The sequence below is a fragment of the Myotis lucifugus genome, unplaced genomic scaffold (assembly GCF_000147115.1).
Source record: "Myotis lucifugus unplaced genomic scaffold, Myoluc2.0 scaffold_773, whole genome shotgun sequence".
NCBI classification, from domain to species: Eukaryota; Metazoa; Chordata; class Mammalia; order Chiroptera; family Vespertilionidae; genus Myotis; species Myotis lucifugus.
Window position 1 is genome coordinate 147,614 of NW_005871821.1, and position 5,738 is coordinate 153,351.

The following is a 5,738-nucleotide window of genomic DNA, read 5'->3' on the forward strand; positions in this document are numbered from 1 at the left end:
TCTTTTTAAAATCCTGATTTCTGGGCCTCATCCTCCAGAAATTCTGTTTCTTTGTTATGGGGTGGGGCCACAACATTAGTAACAAAGAAACAGACTTTCTTGAGGCAGTGGCTCTGAAATCAGGATTTTCAAAAGATTCCCAGGGGAATCTAATGTGCAGCCAAGGTTGAGAACCACTGGATTAGAGTGATGGTGGCTGGACCATCACAGCGGGATTCATTAAAAGACAGAGTACCCACCTGGCAGACAGAAAATCCACCCTCCCAGCCAAAGAGAGGCAAAAAAGCTTTGCTCAAAGCACTTTGAAATGTGAGGCCCCAATAAGAGTCTGAACTAAGGCCAGAAGCTTGCTGCCACCGAGCCCACTCAATGGGGAGAAGGAGACCCACAAAGCCCCTCACTAATGATGTAGACACTGACATCACAGAAGCTGGGGAGAAAACATCCCAAGTACTTGGGCTGGGAACCTCATCATTTCAAAGATGGCAGGGAGAAGATACCTAGGTCTAGGGCTTTATAAGTATTGGTCCACGTTCTCCCAAGCCTGGACGTGAGGTTGGGGTGGGGAATGGGCTTTCCATACTAGGTGCTTGGGTTTCTGTAGCCGCCTACTACTCACTGCTAGCGGGGGGTGGCCCAAGTCTGGTGGGTGTGACCCGCACAGGTAGAGAAAGATAGGGTGAGGAGGGGATGGAATGAGGAAAAGGGAGGAATAAAGAAGGAGCATATGGGACCAGCTAAGATGAAAAAAAAAAAAGAAATAGCAGCGTCTCACCATTGAAGTAGAGACTATCCTGGACAAGGGTGAATGGCCCAGCGGGGTCAGCTGGCTCAGCAACCAGTACAGCCGTTCCCTGTCCAACTCGGGAACCGTGGTTTAAGGGTGGTGGGTGCAGACAGCGTCCACTCCAGTGGCTGTTCCGTCCTTCTCAGGCATGAGGAGGGTAGATGGGGAGGATGATAATAAATGAAATTCCTAAGGAAGGGTCGTGATACACCTGGATCCAGGACAGGAAGGGGCCAGAGAAAATCAGGAGGCTGGCAAAGAGGTGAGAATCCAGATTAGATGCTCTGAGTGCACTGACTACAGGCCATGCTGAGACTGTGAGCAGAATCAATGGGTGAGAGAATTCTTATTAAATTGAAGAAAACTTTATCTTCACAGCATGGGAATAGGACACGTGAAGAGCTGAAATTGGGATTAAACCAAACGAAAACGGGATGTTTGTCTTGAGAGAAATCCTGGGGACAGAATGGAAAACCTAAAGGAAATGCCCTCATTGACCAAAGAAAGGGGAGGAAAAAATACAGAAGGATGGCCAGGCTAGGGGCTGTCCCTAGAATGCGGGTGCCTGGTTACCAGAGTTCTAACTTCTGTTTTGTTCAGTTACCAAGAAAGTGAGGTCACTTCTTTGAGGTTCTGTTACCTGGGCCTCTTCCTTTAATTAGACCCACCTAAAGGGCTTGCTTGCTGCTGTTGCCCATGTCATCTCCATAACTACACACAGATATCCAAAGCAGTCCTTCTCACTGCTCCCCGGGAATGTAACCAGGGCCCCAGCTTTGAGGAGACAGAGCTGAGTTCAGACCTCTTTTTTCTGATCAGTTCTATGTCCTAAAAAGGCCATCTGCCTCTCAGGGCTTCCGCAGTATCCCAACCTGCACAGGGAAGATAATGCCAGGAACGATTTTCCAAAGTTAATGTCAGGTGTATATGACACAAACCCTGTATACAACACCTGTGGGCTGGTGTCACAGGCGTCGGATGCAAAAATTCAGAGATGGCAGAATTACAAAAAGGAACTGGATGGAGCCTGGAATACCACTTAAAACAGGCCTGGTTTTCAGCCATGTGACCTGGTAAAAGTCACACCTTCCTTGGGCACATTTTAAGGTTTTCACCTTTAAAGGGTTGTCATTCATACCATATAACCTTCTATGGGCTCCTGTTATAGTTAGAATCAGACCTTGTGCCTCCTGTAACCCTACATAGCTTCCACAATGGCTCCCAGTGGGCCCCGCCTCCTTGTATGCACATCTTTGTGTCACCACTGAGTGGTTAACAACCAGCTTCTGAACAACAGAAAATAGCCAAAGTGATGTCATTTTGTCCCTAACAATATTTGCCTGGGGGATGTGAGACTCAAGAGGATATAGAAAGATCCAGAGAAGGGCCTGGGGGTCAGTAATCCAAGGGACAGTGGCTGTCCAGGTGGAATGCTGGAAAGAGCTTGAAGCCAAAAAAACAAAAAACAAACCCCGTCCTAGAGGAATGTGGGTAACTATTTGACATCAGTCTGGATACATCCAGATGCAATGCCGTGTCAAGTTTCACTTACAAATTATGTCACTTCCCTCTAATTTACTTGGAGTTCTTTTCCTTTTTCTTTACTGCTGTTTTAATTCCTTCCTCTCTCCCTCTCTGTCTCTAGCTCCCTCTCTCTTTTCTTTATCTGTCATATATTTTTGGGGGTTAGGGTACTACAAGCATCTAGAGCAGTGGTTCTCAACCTTCCTAATGCCACGACCCTTTAATACAGTTCCTCATGTTGTGGTGACCCCCAATTTCATTGTTACAAATTGAACATAATTAAAGCATAGTGATTAATCACAAAAACAATATGTAATTATATATGTGTTTTCCGATGGTCTTAGGCGACCCCTGTGAAAGGGTCGTTCAACCCCCAGGTTGAGAACCGCTGATCTAGAGGGTATGGGACAGTATGCTGCTAATTATCCTACAATGCAGAGGACAGCCACCCACCACAAAACTATGGGACCTAGAATGTCAATAGTGACCATACACCAAGAGCTCCCATGTCAGACAATGTCATGCCTTTGTGGTAAGGAAAGATGCTTGATATAATTTCAGTCTTCTTGAACTTATTGAGGTTTGATGTGTGGTCTAGTATGCAACCTATTCTGGAAAATATTCCATGTACACTTGAGAAAAATATGTAAGCTGCAGTTTTTGGATGAAATGCTGTATAAATGTCTATCAAATCAAACTTATACTATGGCAGTTAAGGTCATTATTCATTTTCTAAAACACAATATTGTTTTTAAAACAGTTGACTAATCATCTCATGCAACATTTAACTCTCAAAATGACCCATTAAGTCAAGTGCTTTTATCATCACAGTTATTACAGGTGAGAAAATAAAGCCAAAAGGCCAGATCACTACTTCACAGTCAAATCGCTTGTCTGTGGCGGTTCCAAGTTTTGAACATGGAACTGTCTGCCTCCCCAACCCTCTACACACTCCAAAATTGTAGAAAGGAGACTCAAAAGGGTGGAGGGGAAGACAGGAAAAATAGTGAGCAGTAAAAACTCTCACCAGGTATTGTGCAACTTAATCTGAGTAGCTAAACTTCCCAGAGAATGGCTGCATGTCCTCTGCATGGCACAGGTTGCTGATGGTAAAGTTGAGGGTGAAGGGCACCAGGCCAGAGCCAGCAGCTGCAGTGAAGGAGGAAGGGAGAGGCCATGCCCTGAGTCAGATTGGACCATTGGGGCAAAGGGTCACTGGCACACAACCCCTGCTGCTCAGGGAGCCCCATCATCTTGGAGATACCAGAGAAAAAGTGTTCATGCCTTGGGCTTTTTATAGGTATCATTTTCTGTTCATCGGAGACTGGACATGGAGTGGGGGTGGGAAGTGAAAGCGGTGGTGTGTTTTATTTTATACTAGAGGCCAGATGCACGATATTCGTGCATGGGTAGGGTCCCTAGGCCTGGCCGGATCAGGGCCGATCTGTGGGGCGACCAGTGGGGCAATCAGGGGGACCCCAGCTGGCACTGCCTTGGCCTGACTGGGGCCTGCGGGCTGAGGGCAGCTTCTGCATTGAGTGTTTGCCCCCTGGTGGTGAGTGCACATCATAGCAACCAGTTGTTCCACCGGTCATTCCCATTTGCATATTAGGCTTTTATTCTATAGGATGGTTTCCAATTATGACCACAGACAGAAACCAAAAGATGGTGGTATCAGGGTGTTACACAAATGAGCAAAAAATGGTGCCTGTATATTAGCCCCTATGTTATTTATTTATTTACAGCAAGCTGGGATCCATTAGCACAAAAGCCTTCAGGACTAAGCTCAATTTTATGTGTCCAATTGTTTCACAAAAGAGCCCAAACAAGTGTATATTAGCCATTTTGAGCCTGCCCACTTCACATAATCTGTAACTTTGAACCTAACATCTGATAGCTGTACAAAGGATAAACCTTACTCTTAGTGATCCTTTGACCTGGCTCTGTGGGACCAGGACCTGGACCTTAAAGATAGCCACAGTGGCTTAAAATGGTGATAAAAAATGGCTGCTCTGGAGGGCAAAATCTGTTATCAAACTGAGTATTATTTTGGTGACTTCAATTTACCAAGGGACAAATTTTTAAAGGAATAAATCAAAGTAAATGAAGGTTGTGTATCTTTGGAAATAATTTTAAAATTCCATAGGTTAAACCATCTGACAACGGACTTTAATGTAATAGTAGAAACACTGAGTAAATGAAAGGCAGAACTCATGAAAATAAGTGAGGATAAAACCAAAATCATATCTTTAAACAAACCCCTCCCTGAAGTGACTGGTGAATATTAAAATGAAAACAGATCTGTTTATATTAAGGCTTCCCTACTGATGCAACCTTTGATGATGTAAAAGAATGGTTAGAAGATGAAGGTCAAGTACTAAATATTCAGATGAGAAGAGCATTGCACAAAGCATTTAAGGGATCAACATTTGCTGTGTTTGATAGCATTGAATCTGCTAAAAAGTTTATGGAGACCCCTGGACAAAAGTACAAAGACATAGATCTGCTAATATTTTCAAGAAAGATTATTTTGTAAAAAATACTTTGAAGAAAGAAAGCAAAATAAAGTGGAAGCTAAATTACTAGCTTAAAAAGAGCAAGTAAAACAAAAGTTAGCAGAAAATGCTGAAATGAAACCTCCGGAAAAAAAGATTGGCTGCTTGTTGAAATTTGGGGGGGTCCTAGATGATCAGACCTGCAGAGATTTGCACATCTTTTTCCCAAATCACGGTGAAATAAAATGGATAGACTTTGTCAGAGAAGCAAAAGAGGGAATAATTCTGTTTAAAGAAAAAGCTAAGGAGGCACTGGATGAAACCAAAGACATAAATAATGGTAACCTACAAGTAAAGAACAAAGAAGTGACATAGAGGTACTAGATGGAGACTTGGAAAAAGAAACATTGAAAAAACGCATAGAAGATCAACAAGAATCCCTAAACAAATGGAAGTCAAAAGTTCACAGATTTAAAGGAGAAGGAAAGGGAAATCAAGCTGCCCAGACTGAGTCTGCTAAAGGAAACGTACAGTTCCAGGGTAAGAAAACTAGATTTGATAGTGATGATGAACGTGATGAAAATGGTGCATCCGGGCCAGTAAAAAGAGCTACAGAAGAATCAGACAAAGAAGAACCTGCACCAAAACAACAGAAAATGGTGCGGGAGACCAGCAGTTTAGTAAACAGATTTTTTTATTCGTTTTAATTAGTTTTTCAGCAGCTTTTGTCTTTGGAGGTTTTTTAAAAGAAAACCAAATTAGTTCCATTTCAATGTTTGCCTGTAAGAAAGGAAAAATTTTTGTTGTTTAGCTTGTTTTGTTATCCAAATAAGGATTTTTTTTATGTACAGTTGTATGTTATTTCAGATTATTCAAATATCAAAAGAAAGATTCTTGTACTAAATTGCCTTTGTAACATGATCATGCATTAG

At 42.8% G+C, this 5,738-nt stretch overlaps 1 pseudogene; it reads left to right on the forward strand.

Annotated features, from left to right (window-relative positions):
* The window catches only part of LOC102425838, a 7,090-nt pseudogene extending 1,352 nt beyond the window's left edge, over positions 1–5,738 (forward strand).